Source organism: Stenella coeruleoalba (assembly GCF_951394435.1).
Source record: "Stenella coeruleoalba genome assembly, chromosome: 21".
Taxonomy (NCBI): Eukaryota; Metazoa; Chordata; class Mammalia; order Artiodactyla; family Delphinidae; genus Stenella; species Stenella coeruleoalba.
This window is the reverse complement of record NC_137167.1, coordinates 10,725,711-10,744,057: the sequence shown is the minus strand read 5'-3', so window position 1 is coordinate 10,744,057 and position 18,347 is coordinate 10,725,711. Positions and strand designations below refer to the sequence as shown.

General features: G+C 41.6%; 1 protein-coding gene across 4 annotated transcripts in view; it reads right to left on the bottom strand.

Annotated features, from left to right (window-relative positions):
* Positions 1-18,347, bottom strand: part of FUT10 (fucosyltransferase 10) — a 267,866-nt gene that overhangs the window by 129,114 nt on the left and 120,405 nt on the right. For 3 of the 4 annotated variants that reach the window (XR_013825466.1, XR_013825467.1, XR_013825468.1), the window contains one exon: positions 3,488-3,563. The gene's annotated coding sequence lies outside the window, so the exon portion shown is untranslated. Of the gene's footprint in view, positions 1-3,487; positions 3,564-16,093; positions 16,146-18,347 lie in introns of those variants that run through there. The other variant, XR_013825469.1, reaches the window with a different exon arrangement.

Genomic DNA, 18,347 nt, shown 5'->3' with positions numbered 1-18,347 from the left:
AAATCTACCTATTTATTGCAGTGTGGTTCCTCCCAGAATTAACCTTCACTGACGTGCGCTCTCAATGATATGCTTGGTTTTTATGAAAGGCCATTACAAAAAAAAATAACTAATGTAAATTATTCTGGGTGTTCTAATAATATGAATTATTTTACTTCTAATACAAGTATAAATCTATACACAAGCACTGGAGATGATATTTACTTTCTCTTTATGAAATTTCCACATGAAAAAAATTCTCATAGAATTTCATTGGAGGAAAACTGCCTCTTCTTCCTGAAACTTACCACAGCAGTTATATGTTAGTATGTTTCACATTTTTCCTGCTACCAGAATGCCCAAAGCCTCTTTTTTCTTTCTCTTTTGACTTAACCTCTAACAAAAATAATATAGTCTTATTATATATATATAATTCTGCAATCCAAAGTTAATCATATTAACATTTTAATACGCGCCCATTAAGTTTTCTTGTGGGTAATTTTGAGATCACTCTACACATGCAATTTTGTGTGCCTCTTTTTTTGCACAATATCATGCTAGCATTTTCCCATATCGATAGCAAAATTGCTTCATGGGGTTTTTGGTTTTTGTTTTTTCATTTTTAAAAATTTATTCTATGCTTATTTTAGTTTTGTTTCCAGGACAGTCTCAGTAAATTTGGTTGAATAATTCTTTTGCATATAGCATTTTTTCCCCATGTCCTTGGTAAATTTGTTATTTTCTGGGTTTTTTAATTAAAGTACAGTTGATTTCCAATGTTGTGCTAGTTTCTGGTGTATAGAAACAGCAGTATATGTGTTCTTTCTCATATTTTTTTCCAGTATAGGTTATTACAAAATATTGAAATATAGTTCCCTGTGCTATCCAGAAGGACCTTTTTGTTTACCTCTTTTATATATAGTAGTTTGTGTTTGCTAATCCCAAACTCCTGGGTGTGGACCTGCCTCTCAGCTGTACTCTTCGGCAGTCCACCTCTAGCTATCTTAGAATAAGCCTTCTCAAGTGATCTCCATCGTGTGTTGCCCCAAGCATGGACATGGATTCAGCCATGAATTCCAAAACAGAGCTGAGTCCAGGCTGTCGCATACCATACAATAACCTTTGGCTGAAAGTTGGGTGAAGACATAAGGGGGTTATAACACACACACGTGTGCAAACACACACACACACACACACACACACACACACACACACCCCTTACAGAACCACCTTCCCTTTTTGCCCCCACCTCCCAAGATGCCAGCACTAGGCAACCAGCGCCTCCTCTTGGGAAATCTGGGAACCACGGGCCTCTCCTTCCAACTCAGAGACCCCAGGACCAGCTGAGCAGTGGCCCCTCCTCGGAGGTCTGACTTCCATCTCCATGGGGCTCCTCCTTTAACGATTTAAATTTTAACTATTCCAACCTCTTCTCCTTGTGGCCTCAGCCCTAGAGGTGATAGCTGCTTCTTTTGGTTGCTACCCCCGTGAAACCCTTTAGGTCACTAGTTACAACTTTCGGCCTAACTGATCATTCTTTCTGTGAAATTCTGTCAGTCAAGGAACTGTTCTGGTTCTGCCTCCTGGCTGGGCCAGAGCTGAGATTCAAACCCATGCAGGTAGGTGTCAGAGGCTCTGGCCCACCACCAGGTAGGGAAAAACACAAACAAAAAGTAAAGCAAGTATTTTCCTTCCGCTGTCATCACCGGCCAGCCTCTCCTCACCCGGAATCTCAGAGACGCTATTTCACCCATGAGAGAGGCAACTTTTGACCAAACTGTGGAGACCAATTCAGCGCCTCCTTGCTTCCAGTCCAACACAGGATCTGGGCCTTAACTCTGCAGAACCTACAAGGTGTTTTTCCAGAACACAAGAAGCGTCAGCCCTCAAAGTGCAGTCAAGGCTCCAGCTCTAACGACACACGGCAACAGTGACATTTGGAAAAGAAAGCTGCTGTTTTTCTTAGGTTTCACATACCTGGGCCCCAATTCCTTAGGGGAGCGCAAGGGCAGTGGCTGTGCTTCTCAAGAGCCTCTTCAAGGGGAAACACACTTTGAAGCACAAGATGTGATAAGTGGGACAGCCTGAAACGGGGAGGCAGAGACCTAGTCCCACCACACCCCACCCTCACTCCCCCCGAAGCAAACACTCGTGGTCATGGCAGTTTTCCCTGGAATATTTACTCAATTCATTAAAGCTGCTTTGGCAGCAAATAACTGAAATGAAATGAATAATTCAAGCTAGCTTAAGCACGAACTTGGTTATTTGAACTCAGCGGTGTATCACAAAACCTCAGGGCAGATTTGAACGCTGCCGGACTTAGAAAGGGGTGAGAAACAGGCACTAAGAAGGCGGCTGGACTCTTTTCTCCCTCATTTTCCCTCCTGATGCTCTGATTTTTTAGGTCCATGTCATTCTCTCTCTTCTCACCAGCTTTTCCAGCACACCTCTGCTCTTACATGAGTAAGCCCGCTTATGGGTAAGTCCCTAGAGGGACTAAACCTCTCTCTGGGTCCTAGGTCAGGGGTCCACTCCGGTTCCAATCTACTGCTTAGGGGGTCAAGTTGATGTTTTACAAAATAGGGAGCCAAGTTCTTTATTTGGGGAGGCAGTGGGCAGGAAAGGAGCGATCAGTAATTCAGCTAGGCTCTCCCTCTGACCGTGAGATTTCCACTGCTCTTATCATGAATATCTAGTGCTCATCTATTATTCAATTCCGTGGCAGATATTAATTTTCAGGAAAAGAAATCATTCACTAACTGTCATCAGCTGTAGTCTTCCAAATGCTTAAAGAAAATTAAATTTCTAACTAATACTGGAGTCCGTGATACAGCCACCTTGCTGCAAAAATTAGGGAAGGACAAAACAGAAAGTATAACAGAAGAGGAAAGGTTTACCAAGGAATTAGGTACCCTGTGGGCATAATAAACATTAAGCCAGATTTATTGTTATTATAATAGGTACGATAGCATAGTCTCACTAGTAAAATACTTAATATGATTATAATGTGTATAGCACATAATATGGCAAAGACCTTTGGGTAAGGCACGAGGGAGGGGGGTAATGGTAATCATGTCCTTGCTGAAAACCCCCCTAGGGGCCGCATCGCTGAGCAAGAAGAGACCTATCCCCTGGGGGCTGTTCCCGAGGCCCAGACAAGGGCACAGGCCATTCTGAATGACTGAGTCTCCCAGCTCTGGGAGTGTGTTCTTCAGGCCAACTTCATTCATTTCCAACCTAGGCCTCCCCAGCCGCCTCTTCTGCCTCTTAGACCTACACACCCCACCGGGCACAGTCGGCACCCTTGGGACGCTGTTTCATCACCAGGTGGGACCTGGTCTGCTCAGGTGAATCCGCCTTCCTTACCATATAACCCATCTCAGTGAGGGAACCTGGCGGCTGGCTGCCCCCCGGGTACACGGGCACAGTTTGGAGCCATCTACCCCAATGCCATTCCAGCCCAAGTAGCATCCTCTCAGATCCTCACATGTTTTGTCATATGACTCACCTGCTTCACCCTGAATGAACACCTGCACGGCTCCCTTTGTCTCGGCTTCTCTCATCAGGGGCAGGAGAGGTGACAGCTGTCAGGATAAAGATGAGGTGACAAGTTAGACTGTGAGGGACCTCCCAGTGCCTGAACTCAAGTCCCAGCCCAGTGGTTCATCCTTGTTCAGTTGGGGAGGAAGAAGGTTTCCTCCACCCTTCTTGGTGCTTCTGGTCGGTCTAAGGATTAAATTGACGTGAGACAGATTAAACGTTGAATGACATGGATCCACGGAAGAGACCCAGGAAAACAGAGTAACTCACCAAAATGGCTGAAGCCCTCACCTGAAATGCCATCTTCAGCTAAAGGCAAAAGAGGATTTTGCTGGTAGTGGTTTGGGACTTGGAAGGGGAGGAAGGCAATTCACATGGAGATGGAAAAGCAAATGTTTGGTAAATGTTTGCAGTGGGACCCAGCATGGACTCTGATCCTTAGGCATTTTCCCCACCACACGGAGCCCATACTCTCTGCTGATGTCTCTGGTGACAGCTCTATTCCGGCAACAGGCCCGCTACACAAATTCTTCTTTTTTTTTTTTTTTTTTTTTGCGGTACGTGGGCCTCTCACCACTGTGGCCCCTCCCGTTGAGGAGCACAGGCTCCGGACGCGCAGGCTCCGGACGCGCAGGCTCCGCGGCCATGGCCCACGGGCCCAGCCGCTCCGGGTCACGAACCCGCGTCCCCTGTATCGGCAGGCGGGCTCTCAACCACTGCGCCACCAGGGAAGCCCCGCAAATTCTTTTAGGCAGTTGGGGAGAAGGTCAAAGTTTCTTCGGGAGTCTTTTGGCCCTTAATTGTTCCCACCCCCCTCGAAATAATCTGCATAACAAAGGGGCATTTTGGGGTGGCTACAGTTTCAAATCAGCATCTTTCCAAGTTTATAGTTAAAGAGACCAAGCTCAGACATTTTACTAGTAAGGAAAATATAGATGAAAGAAAGGAAGGATGGAAGGAAGGAAGGAAGAAAATTAAATTATACGATATATATGTATCATATATATTTATATATCATATATTATATATGTATATATGATACAAATATGTATATAATATATATGTGTCATATATTCAGTATATATATGATGTACATACATACACATACACATATATTTGTGTGTGGGGAGGTGTGAGTGCTATTTTAAGAGCTCTGTAAAATTCTGTTGTTATGAACTATATTGTCCCCAAGGAAAGAGCCACCCCTACCCACTTTCAAGTCAACATCACAGGATTACATGAGTGAAAGCCTAGGGCCTCACACCAAAAGAAGCAAAAAAAGACAGAATGGTCAACTTACATAATAATAATAACAGTAATTACTTCCATTTGTGAATTTTTACTGAACACCAGACACTCTGCTCAGGGTCTTATTCAATTCTTTCCTTTACTCCTCACTAGAATCCTAGGAGTTAATTCTACTAGTATCTGCATTTTATAAAAGAGGAAATGAAAATTTAAAGATCAAATTACTTGCAGGGTCACAGAGCTAGTAGGAGGGAGGCTTCCAACTTCTCCCTTGCTGTGAGTAAGATGCCTGTCTTCTTCCTCCATTTATAGCAAGTTTGACCCACCAGTCGGGGGCGTCCTGAATAAGCCTGGCACCTAGCATCCCCTTCACGGATGTCATGTCCCTGACATCTTGAAAGGGTGGGCAGATGTAGCAGGCCGTCTGTTGTGCCTCTAGCATCCCATCCACTTGTGACGTGTCAACGGAAAGAAAAAGGCACAATGTAAAAATTGTGAGTTAAAATTTATTCAGGGGCCTGACTGAGGACTACAGCCCAGAAGACAGTCTCTCTGATAGCTCTGGGGAGCAGCTTCAAAGACGTAAAGGAGCCAGGAGATATATGAACTGTTTTGCTAGGAAAAACGTGTAGTCAAGCATCAATAGATTACTGCTATTACTATTTCCCATTCTATATATGGAAAGATGCAAGAATCTGGGGCCATAGGAAAATTTTCCTTAGATATGCATCTTAACTATCTAAGGGCCAGTATGTCCAAAGCACAGAATGTTTCCTGGTTTTGTCCATCCCGAATTCCCCTCAGGGTGCACTGTCAGTGAGCAACTGCAGTGGCTAATGGCTTGGTCCTTGAAGAACTGGAATGACAGGCAACATTTTTTCTTTATAGACAGATGTGTCCTCACTCTCTGTCTGTGACCTTCATCAGCCATTTGTACCATGTTAGGGAGAGAAAAGGACATGAGCGAGAGGGTAAGATGGAGCAAAGCACCTCTCTGTAATAACCCCCCACAAAACTGAGGTATTGCAGTCAATCCAGTGGCTGTTCAAACTCCAAAGCGCTCTACCTGACACGCTTTCAGTGTCCTCATTTTACAAAGAGCGGAACAATTCTATTAATGAGATTAGCTTTGCCTAAACATTAATTAACCTCCAAGAATAGGAACACATGATAAAAGTGAATCCTCTTAAACCTTTGAGAACCAGATTCCTATCACTCCATTAAAAAGAGATTTATGCCAACATTGACACTGGCCTTGTGAGAAACACACAGACACAGTCTCCGAATCCTCAACTAATAAGGCAGCTCACTTCCCTTTGGTGAGCATTCAAGGTCACATTTTTAAAATTTATTTTTTACTGAAATAACATCAGTTTAGAACATCATATAAGCTTCATGTGCGCAACATTGTATTTCTACTTCTGTGTACACTACAGCATGCTCCCCACCAAAAGTTTCATTTCCATCTGTTGGTTACAATTTTAAATACTTTCCCAGCATCGTTTTTTCCTGCTTTTCTGTCTTATTACCTTTGAGTCACTGCAGGGGAATAAATCCATAACTTAGTAGGTAGATCTTTTAAATTTTCATTTAGAAACTCCTTAGTGTGGCTTTTGTGGAATTTTTACAAAATTCAAGTATATTTGAGTGCATTAGTACTTGTTTTATTATTGTTTAATTGTATCTATATTTATCCACAGTCGAGTTTTTAGAATACTGTCTAAGAAGTGGCCTCATGTTAATTAAGAGGATACAAAATAAAATTATAAAAATCTTCAGCATTTTTAAACATTTGACCACCAAGGATATAATAGAAGAGTCTTGATTTCCTAGACTGTGTGAGGAATGGCCCTTCTGTTCATTACCTTTGAGACTTAAATGACACAATGTGTTACTTCACCCTGGAAAATCATGAATGATACATGGCGAAGTGTATGATGAGTATACTTTCTCAACCTATATTGTCCTGTGAGGTTCTTTGCTCAAAAAATTGCACTGAATGGGATGCATTCTTCTGTGAAGGACTCATAAACAGAACGATTTCCCAACAATATTGAATCGCCAAAGGGTGAAAACCTGATTATATTCTGATCACGGAAAATAAGTAATGGTTCCTTTTCTGTAAGTGAATGGAGATAAAATGGTTAAAATGTCATCAAACAGCCCTGATCTTTCTCCTTTTATGAAAGCAAAGTAAGAAAGGTCAGAGGATCACTTAGAATTTTCCAGAAAGTGAGGAAAGGATGACGGGTTAAAGAAGAAAGAACCCCCAGAAAAAATTATTATAACACCAATTGGAGGAAGAGACATTCTAGGAGGGAGGAATAGCAATAAACTGAAACATTACTGTTTCAAAATCATTTTCTTATTATCTCTTTTATGCTCCAAAAGAGCTACGAAACAGTTGATTTATTCACTCATCTTGTTGAAGATTGGATTCCAGAGGCTTAGTACGGTGTGTAACGTATGACAAGCCTAATGAGGAAAAAGGGAGATAAAAGAAGAAATAAAGCCAGGGCAGATGCTACGTGAAGCTAGGAATAATAAAGCTATTATGATTATTGCTCTGTGACCTAGGAGAGGGTCAAGGACGTCCTAAGTCAACGGTAAAAAGTGGTAGATCCTAGATTAGGTCATTTAACTAGCGTTCTTTCTCTTAAAAGAATCGACAATTACCAATGAGGGAGACCCTAACAGTAACAGATAAAATAGGCTGCAAGTTCTCTTAAAGGAATTTAGATTTTTGCAGATTTACTTCTGTATGCTTTTCCTACCACCACCTGCACTATGGTCATTGCACAAAAGTCACTCTACGTCCATGTCAAGTTGTCTTATGAAAGAACCTTGTGAAACCGGATTGGTCTAACGGGCTCTCACCTCTGCCTCCATTCTTCTGTGTGTTTCTCCCAGCCCATAGAGTATTTTCGTGCCCTCTCATGAACACAGATGACTCTGTGTAATACTCCTCGGTGATCTGGTAGCTTTGAGAGCTGTTGCTACTGGGCAAGTCTGGGAAGTAAGCTGGGTGTGGGGTTTGTGATCACGACAAGGAGAGGTGGTAATAATCATACATAAGGAGGCAGCCTGCTAGAGGGGTTAAGAGTGAAGTGCGTGGAATCAGAAAGCTGTCTACAAGCCCTGCTTTGCCGTTTAGCGTATGATCCTGGGCAAGTTACTTTTCCCCTCTGCTAGTCTCCTCTTCACGTGTAAAACTGAAAAAATAGCAATAGCTGCCTCACTCAGCAGATAGGAGCATTAAAAGAGATAATACAGAAAAGCATTCGGAAGAGGGCTTGCTACATAGTAAGCGCTGAAAAGAAGACTCTATTATTATCGTATAAGTGCTGGAAGTGACTCTGTCTGAAAAAGGGAATTTAAATTGCTTCCCTGGTCCCCTCACCCGATAATTTACAGTAACAATACGGAGCCTGGGCAGGTGGAGACCCTTCTGTTGGAGAGGCGTCTGCCGCTCAGCCAGCCCTTCCCAGTGACTAGCAAAGCGGGCAGGCAGCATTTCTCAGAGAATACCGGAAAGAAAAAAAACTTCCTAAAGAAATCGATTGGTTAAAATTTACCACTCAAAGGCTCCACTTTGAACACAGGTAAAAGCAAAAGCCAAAAGGATCGAGTTTAAAGGACTGACTACAACGAATAAAGAGGCGCAAAGAGCTTTTTTAAAGAGACGACTCGGCCTGCCCAATATAATTTCTTCAAAGGAGGAGAAGGCTCACTCAGGACCCGCAAGCTCTTCACACAGCGCCCTCTGCTGAAGGCACAAGCACGGGATTCACCTTCCAGAAAGGACCATAGAGAGTGGACAGGCAAGAGATGGAGGAGGAGGGCGCCAGTGATTCCTCTTCCAACTAAAATCCACCTCCCTTCTCTTCTCTCAGCTACGCACCTTCTCAGAAGTCATCTCTGTGTGAAAGCTAAATTATAATGTCTTGTACAGTATTACTATTATTTTAAGAGCTATTTTATTATTGTTTTAAGCTCTTTGACATTACCCTATCTAGAGTTCTTTATTTACCTGTGTATTTGAATATATAGAAATAATGGGAATTCCCTGGCGGTCCAGTGGTTAGGACTCCGAGCTTTCACTGCCAAGGGAATGGGTTCAATCCCTGGTTGGGAAACTAAGGTCCTGCAAGCCCCACGGTGTGGCCAAAAAAATAAAAAGAATATATAGTAATAAGGACTTTGGAAAATGCACTTGCCTCCAGGTGAATTTTCAGTCCCCTAATCGTTTTGCCATAGATTTTTCAACCATGGATTATCCAACGACAAGTTTTAAAATTCTGACTCTAATGGTTGAGGAGGAATTTATGTGGTTTATATGTATTTCTTTTATTTTTATGTGCATTCTTATTTTTTATTATATTTTTTAACATCTTTATTGGAGTATAATTGCTTTACAATGGTGTCTTAGTTTCTGCTGTACAACAAAGTGAATCAGCTATACTTATACATATATCCCCATATCTCCCCCCTCTTGCATCTCCCTCCCACCCTCCCTATCCCACCCCTCTAGGTGGACACAGGGCACCGAGCTGATCTCCCTGTGCTATGCAGCTGCTTCCCACTAGCTATCTATTTTACATTTGGTAGTGTATATATGTCAATGCTACTCTCTCACTTCGTCCAAGCTTACCCTTCCCCCTCCCCGAGTCCCCAAGTCCATTCTCTACATTTCCGTCTTTATTCCTGTCCTGGCCCTAGGTTCATCAGAACCATTTTTTTTTTTTAGATTCCATATATATGTGTTAGCATATGGTATTTACTTTTCTCTTTCTGACTTACTTCACTCTGTATGACAGACTCTAGGTCCATCCACTTCACTACAAATAACTCAATTTCATTTCTCTTTATGACTGAGTAATATTCCATTGTATATATGTGCCACATCTTCTTTATCCATTCATCTGTCGATGGACACTTAGGTTGCTTCCATGTCCTGGCTATTGTAAATAGTGCTGCAATGAACATTGTTGTACATGACTCTTTGAATTACGGTTCTCTCAGGGTATATGCCCAGTAGTGGGATTGCTGGGTCATATGGTAGTTCTATTTTTAGTTTTTTAAGCAACCTCCATACTGTTCTGCATAGTGGCTGTATCAATTTACACTCCCACCAACAGTGCAAGAGGGTTCCCTTTTCTCCACACCCTCTCCAGCATTTATTGTTTCTAGATTTTTTGATGATGGCCATTCTGACTGGTGTGAGGTGATACCTCATTGTAGTTTTGATTTGCATTTCTCTAATGATTAATGATGTTGAGCATTCTTTCATGTGTTTGTTGGCAATCTGTTTATCTTCTTTAGAGAAATGTCTATTTAGATCTTCTGCCATTTTTGGATTGGGTTGTTTGTTTTTTTGATATTGAGCTGCATGAGCTGCTTGTATATTTTGGAGTTTAATCCTTTGTCAGTTGCTTCGTTTGAAAATGTTTTCTCCCATTCTGAGGGTTGTCTTTTCATCTCATTTATGGTTTCCTTTGCTGTACAAAAGCTTTTAAGTTTCATTAGGTCCCATTTGTTTATTTTTATTTCCATTTCTCTAGGAGGTGGGTCAAAAACGACCTTGTTGTGATTTATGTCAAAGAGTGTTCTTCCTATGTTTTCCTCTAAGAGTTTGATAGTGTCTGGCCTTACATTTAGGTCTTTAATCCATTTTGAGTTTATTTTTGTGTATGGTGTTAGGGAGTGTTCTAATTTCATTCTTTTCCCTGTAGCTGTCCAGTTTTCCCAGCACCACTTATTGAAGAGGCTGTCTTTTCTCCATTGTATATTCTTGCCTCCTTTATAAAAAATAAGGTGACCATATGTGTGTGGGTTTATATCTGGGCTTTCTATCCTGTTACATTGATCTATATTTCTGTTTTTGTGCCAGTACCATACTGTCTTGATTACTGTAGATCTGTAGTATAGTCAGAAGTCTGGGAGCCTGATTCCTCCAGCTCCGTTTTTCTTTCTCAAGATTGCTTTGGCTATTCGGGGTCTTTTGTGTTTCCATACAAATTGTGAAATTTTTTGTTCTAGTTCTGTGAAAAATGCTATTGGTAGTTTAATAGGGATTGCACTGAATCTTCAGATTGCTTTGGGTAGTGCAGTCATTTTCACAATGTTGATTCTTCTAGTCCAAGAACATGGTATATCTCTCCATCTGTTTGTATCATCTTTAATTTCTTTCATCAGTGTCTTACAGTTTTCTGCATAAAGGTCTTTTGTCTCCTTAGGTAGGTTTATCCCTAGGTATTTTATTCTTTTTGTTGCAGTGGTAAATGGGAGTGTTTCCGTAATTTCTCTTTCAGATTTTTCATCATTAGCGTATAGGAATGCAAGAGATTTCTGTGCATTAATTTTGTATCCTGCTACTTTAACAAATTCGTTGATTAGTTCTAGTAGTTTTCTGGTAGCATCTTTAGGACTCTCTATGTATAGTATCATGTCATCTATAGAAAGTGACAGCTTTACTTCTTCTTTTCTGGTTTGGATTCCTTTTATTTGTTTTTCTTCTCTGACTGCTGTGGCTAGGACTTCCAAACCTATGTTGAATAAGAGTGGTGAGCGTGGACATCTTTGTCTTGTTCCTGATTTTAGAGGAAATGGTTTCAGTTTTTCACCATTGAGAATGATGTTGGCTGTGGGTTTGTCATATATGGCTTTTTTATGTTGAGGTAAGTTCTCTCTATGCCTACTTTCTGAAGAGTTTTTATCATAAATTGGTGTTGAATTTTGTCAAAAGCTTTTTCTGCATCTACTGAGATTATCATATGGTTTTTATCCTTCAGTTTGTTAATATGGTGTATCGCATTGATTGATTTGTGTACATTGAAGAATCCTTGCATTCCTGGGATAAACCTCACTTGATCATGGTGTATGATCCTTTTAATGTGCTGTTGGATGCTGTTTGCTAGTATTTTGTTCAGGATTTTTGCGTCTATGTTCATCAGTGATATTGGCCTGTAGTTTTCTTTTTTGTGACATCTTTGTCTGGTTTTGGTATAAGAGTGATGGGGGTCTCGTAGAATGAGTTTGGGAGTGTTCCTCCCTTGCTATATTTTGGAAGAGTTTGAGAAGGATAGATGTTAGCTCTTCTCTAAATGTCTGAGAGAATTCGCCTGTGAAGCCATCTGGTCCTGGGCTTTTGTTTGTTGGAAGACTTTTTTTTTTTTTTTTTTTTGCAGTACGCGGGTCTCTCACTGTTGTGGCCTCTCCCGCTGCGGAGCACAGGCTCCGGACGCGCAGGCTCAGCGGCCACGGCTCATGGGCCCAGTCACTCCGCGGCATGTGGGATCTTCCCGGACCGGGGCACGAACCCGTGTCCCCTGCATCGGCAGGTGGACTCTCAACCACTGTGCCACCAGGGAAGCCAATACCAGCCCATTTTAATCACTGATGCCGAGCTCTGGCTCAGCTTTTGAAAAACCATCTCCTTCCTTCTCCTTTGCCAACAGCCCCAACTGACCAGCATTTGACTCATTTCAAACAAATAGATGGCAAATTTCATTCCATTAAAAAAATTAAAAAAGGAAACAGTCACTTATTGTCCTTAAAGCTTCTGGCTTTGCTGCCTATGAAATCCCATCAGTGTCTAGAATCCATTTTCTTTCCATGCTCCTAGATTATTCCAAATCTTCTCTTATCTACTGAAATCCACAACTCTGCCACCATCCTTACTCCCAGCTGATGACATTACTTCCTACTTCATTCAGAAGTGACCTTCCACAGATTCTCACAGCATATCTCCTGCCTTCCCACCTGTTAGTGGATCAACTTGTCACGTTTCTATTTAAAGACACGCCCTCCACATGGGTACCAGGTCCCATGTCCTCCACCTGCTCCAGAACTTCACTCCTGAATTCTCCTTTCTCTTCTGTCATCTATTTTTAGTCTCTACTGTATTATTCCCATCAGCATACTAATGTGCAAGTCCTTCTCTCATCTTGGAAAAGAAAAGGAAAAGAAAGGTTGACTCTATTTACCCCACCAACTTATACCTAATTCCTTTGCTCCCCTTGGTAGCAAATCTCTTTGAAAGAGTTACCTATACTTTCTGTCTCTCATTCCTCTCTTCTTCTTATCTCTTAAACCCACTCCAGTCAACTCTGTATGAGATGCTGAAGCAGTTCTCAACTCAACACCAAGAGGTAGGGCAATGGGGTGAAAGAATGTAAGCTCTGGAGCTGGCCTGGCTGAGTTCGAATCCCCACTCTGCCACAGTCCAATCGTGTGAATTTAGAAAAGTTACTTAATTCCTCTGTTCTTTGGTTTCTTTATTTGTAAAAAGGGAACTATATTAGTATGTACCCCTAAATTTGTTGTGAAGCTTAAAATTAGAAGTTGCATGTAACCTGCTTAGAACAGTGTCTGGAACACACTGCGTCCTCAGTAAGTGCCAGTTACTATTATAATCTAGAGCAGTGCTATCCAAAAGAAACATAATGAGAGCTACATATATCATGTAAAATTTTTAGTTGTCATGCTTAAAAATGGTAAATGGGAATTGGTGAAGTTACTTTTAATAATTTCTTTTATCCCAATACCCAAAATATCATTTCAACATATAATCTATATAAACATCATTAACAAGATATTTTAAGTTCTTGTTTTTGCATCAAGTCATCAAATCCAGTGAGTATTTTACACTGACAGTATATCTCAAATCCAGACTGTGCATATTATTAAGTGCTTAGGAACCACATGTAACCAGTTGATACAACAGAAGAAACCCATGGGGAAGTGCCCCCTCTTTGGCTTGCTAGCACCTAAATTCTAGGTTATAATGCCTTCTTACAATACATGTCATTTGCCTTAAAGCTAAGGTAGAAGTCCCAAGATTCAGTCCACCATCAGTGTCAGAACCAGAAAATTAATGGGGACTTTAGTTTATAAGATCCTACACCTAATCTCCCCAAGTGGACCAGGTTAATCCATCCTTTTCCTAAGACATCATCCATTTCCTCTTTGAACGGGCGCATTGATGCTGGCATTCTGCCATCTGCCATTTTTCCAAAACATTTCTTTCCTTTCATTTGATTCATGTTCTAATTCATGTATTGATTTGTACTTTCTGTCTCTTTCTCTTGCTTTTCTCATCATCATCATTTTCTGGAAATGAGACATGGAATCAGACGACAGCTGGGTAAGGGAGAGGTCGGAAGGAGAGCTAAAGGAATGATTTCCATGATACCAAAGTCAGGAGCTAGATGAAACATCAGTATTGGAAGTATTGCGAGTGGATGTATGGGGTGCCAGAGGGTGAGAGGAGGGATGTAAAAGCCTCCCATTTCTCTCCATCTTCACTGACACTGTTTCATCGGGTCACCCCACATACACACTGGACCAGAGCAATAGCCTCCTGACCAGAGAGTTGGAAACACCACGGTTAAATTTCTATCTCTTTTGTTTAGCTCAGCAATGGAAGTCCTAACCGCTGGAGGCAATGGAATTCCCCATTTCTCATTTCTTAGGGGTCACTGTCCTTCACTACCTGATGTCCAATGCCTTAAAAACCATTGTTTTATATATATTGTCTGGGTGGTGGTTGTTGTTTCTGGTAGGAGGATACATTTTGTTCCTGTTACTCCATCTTGGCTCAAGGCAGAAGTGTGGGATGGTACAAGTGTAATCTTAGTGAATTTGGAGGCTTCCCCCTGCTCTAGGATTTTATCCAGGATCAGCACACCTCCTATAGTGTGGAGACATGGGCTGATGTGAACCTATCGGGTCCTCAACCACTGGTCCATGCAGGTGCTGCTGAGACAGCCTTTGTCTCCGTGACCCTTCAGCTCTGGCAGCTCGTTACTGCTTCTGGGCTGTGTTGGACGTCTAGGAGCCTTTGTGAGTCTCTTTAGCCCCATTACCCCCTAGACGCAGTACCATGTAGCCATGCTCTATCTTTCTGTGATCTGTTCATCTCTCCAGGCCTTTGCTGGAGAGGATGTGCAGGTTTCTCTCCTAGGATCATACTGATTTCTTCGCTCTTATCCTCCCCATCGCTCTTACACCCTCCTTAGCCTTGGAGGAATTGTTTTCTTATCTTGGATGGGAGTGGATTTTGGAGACTGTTTTATAAGTGAATCCTTAAATTCCCCCAAGGGCTGGGGCTTTGGGAACACAGAACACAACCTCTCAAGCCTTTCATGCTTTCTGCCTGTCACATCCTTCCCCGTAGGCCACATAGAGAAAGCTGATTATTTGCCTGAAGAGAGGAGGTAGGAAAAGAGAAAATACCATAATAAAAAAATTATGCCAAAGTGATAAGAAATGCTCTTTATTTTGTTGGGACATTTACCTTTTGAACTTACTCCATTTATAGCTATTTTAAAAGTAGCAACATATTTTTTAGAGAGAGTGCACTGAGCAGAGGCTTAACTTAAAAATTCTTTTTAGTACCACTATATTTGTATGGCAGGTGTAAGCTAGATCGAGGATATGTAATAACTTGGCTGTGTTCGACAGTAATGTTCAACATGGCGTACAAAGCTGTTGTTTTTAGCATCCTGAATAAAGATGTTTTCCCTTCTTAGACTCCAGTCTTCCCTGCCACATCCACCCAACTTAACCTTGATACGTTATTGATGTATCCTCCATATTGTTTCTATACATCATTTTTAACCAATAAAAACTTTTAAAATATTTAAGATGCATCATTTCATCACTGGATTCTGATGTATTTAGCATGGTCTGGCTTCCAGCCTCTGTAATCCTTCTTTCCTACATGGCTATGGCCACAGGACCCCAAGAAAGCCAGACGCTGGTCTCTAGGATGAATTCTGGCCTCAAAATAGGTGAAATTATGATTTTTGTGCCCACATTGTGAGACGAATTTCCAAGTGGCTTCTAGGTTGCCCCTAGCCTTTGTTTTTTTTTTGATATTGAGCTATATAAGCTCAATATCAAGATTCGTGTACTTTGGAAATGAATCCCTTGTTGGTCCCATCATTTGCAAATGTAATGCTCTTGAAAAAATGAGTTATTATAATCGTTGTTTTTGTGATGGCCCTAAGAGGCAAATATTTAGTGACTGAATACGAGGGTGGTAATCTCTCTTCATTACCTCCCTGTTAGAATATCCATGCGATGCCTTATTCTATGATTCAGTGGTTTCTCCTTTAAGCAGATTCCTTGTTAGCCTTAAAGACACAATTCTCTCTGAACAATGTCTGTTTGGTCTTCGAGGTGCCCTGTTTAGGGGATTGAGTCCTGCTACTGGAAATTTTCCCCACATCCAGTGAAACATCACACCAGAGTCAGACTATGGCCTGATGAACCATCTGGCAGGAGGTATTCCAACAGTGGTCTCCTCCTGGGCAAGTAGGATATCCAGATGCCACCTCCTTAGCGTGTGCTCCACATTTTCAGAAGGGTTCACGCTGAAAGTTAAAGGACATGATAAAGTAAGCTAGTTCAGAGAAGGAATATATAAGCCAGGGAATGGTCTCATACATCCAGCTCTTCTGGGTTGAGAATTTAATAGGTACCAGACACTGTATTGGGTGTTGGGTGTACAGAGATGAAATAGATGTGAATGAAATAGACATGGTGCCTACACTTTGTGGAGCTCACTCTGGTGTGGGTGTGGCAAACAGGGGCAGGTGAGCTCATAAGCAGGTAAACAAATGCATAAATCCATAATTATAAAATGAGAACATCCAACAAAGGAAACAAGCAGCCAGCGATCATAAAGAACAATGAGTAAGGATCAGAGAAGGCCTGCTTTAATCAGTAATATTTAAGATGCAACTTCAAGGAGAAGATAGATATTAAAATTCATTCCCAACAGAGAAAATGACAGAACAATGGCTCTAAGGCAGTGATAATTGCAACAATGGGTTCAATCCCTGGTCGGGGAACCAAGATCCTGCATGTTGTATGGCGTGGCCAAATAAATAAATAAAAGAAGTGAGAAACATTAAGAGATGAGCCCTAAGGTTGTCCCAGCTGACTGCCTTGAGAGCGCTTACAGGCTGCAGCTTGAGGAGGGGGGACCCAGGAGAAGCCCAGTCAATTCCCTGAGTTGAAGAGACAAATCTGAGTGACTGGAGTGACCAAGACAGCTAGAGTTTGTTAATCTACAATTTAAATCTAGCAGAAATATCTTTCACAAAATGAAGATGAAAGAAAGACTTTTTCTGACTTATAAAAGCTGAAAAAGTGTATCACCAAAGGGAAATGATACCAGATGGAAACAAGGATCTACAGCAAGTGAGGAAGAGGACAGGAAATGGTAAGCACTTGAGTAAATATATAAGTCTTTTCTCTTCTTAATTAATCTCTTTAAAATATACCTGACTATTCAAACGAAAATAATAGCAATGTATTTTGGGGTTCATAGCATCTGTGTAAGTAAAATGCATGGCAACAATAGCATAAAAGCTAGGAAGAGAGAAAAGAAAGGTTCTTATGCCATAAGTGAAGTCATGGTATATCGCTTGAACATAGACTGTGAAAGATAAAGATGCAAACTATAAACCTTAAATAAATGACTAAATAAATAACAAAACAAAGTTATAGCTAATAAGCCAACAAAGGAGACAAATGGAATCGTAAGGATTACTCAATGCAAAAGAAGTCAGGAAAGAGAGGGCTAAGTTCCACCAGGAGACGTGGGTTCCAGCCCCAGCTCTGTCTCTGGCTGATGGTAGGAACTTAGTTTCTCTCTGGATCCCAGTTTTCCTCTCTGTAGAGTTAGGTGTTTGGACTAGAGTCTAGTCTAGTCACTAGGTGATCTACAAGGCTCCGTCGAGCCCTAACATTCTAGAGCATATGACCTTTTGTCAGAAAGTCACCTGAGATCTTAGACATGAGGGCTGGTTGAAGAGGCAAGAGAAACTCTAGCAGAACTTCCTTCTGGAAGGATGACTGGACTGGGAGTCAGGACACCTGAAATCAGTTCTACTCTTCTGCTGCCCATTCAACACCTGCAGACCTAGATTTCAGAATCCTCCTCAGTGAAGTGAGCTGACTGATGAATTCTCAGGTCCTGTCTCCTCCAACATTTCAATTTCTGATTCTAAGTATCATCCTCTATTGTGCCCAGGCTCTTAGTCAGTACCCAGGGGAAATAAATAAAAATATGTCTCATGATCTCTGATCACAGTTTGAAATTAGACAGTAAGTCCCCTACACATGAACCTTCAAACTGTGAACTTTTAAAGATGCGAATGTGCGTTCACATGTCCAATCACGCAAGTTAGTTCATGTGTCTGGCGTACACTGTCACACGCGTGCATCCTCTACAAGTGGTTGTGCTTTTGTGTACTTTACTGTACAGTACTGTGTAGAGTACAGTAGTACAGTATCTTTATTTCAAGCCCAGGATGTCCGGAAGCAAGCGTAAAAGCAGCAGTGATGTAGCTGGTACTGCTAAGAAGCACCAGGAATTGGAGGCTCAGAGAAAGGACAAAGACAGACAAGAGGAAGAAGAAGTAACTGAAGAACTGAAGAGATTCACGATGCAGGAAATGGCAGGGGATTTTCTTTATTTGAGGAGGCACTGTTAGATTTTGAGGCACAGGAACCAAACGAATGTAGAACGGTACACAAAGGTTGCAGCAGCCGTTCAGAATGCAACC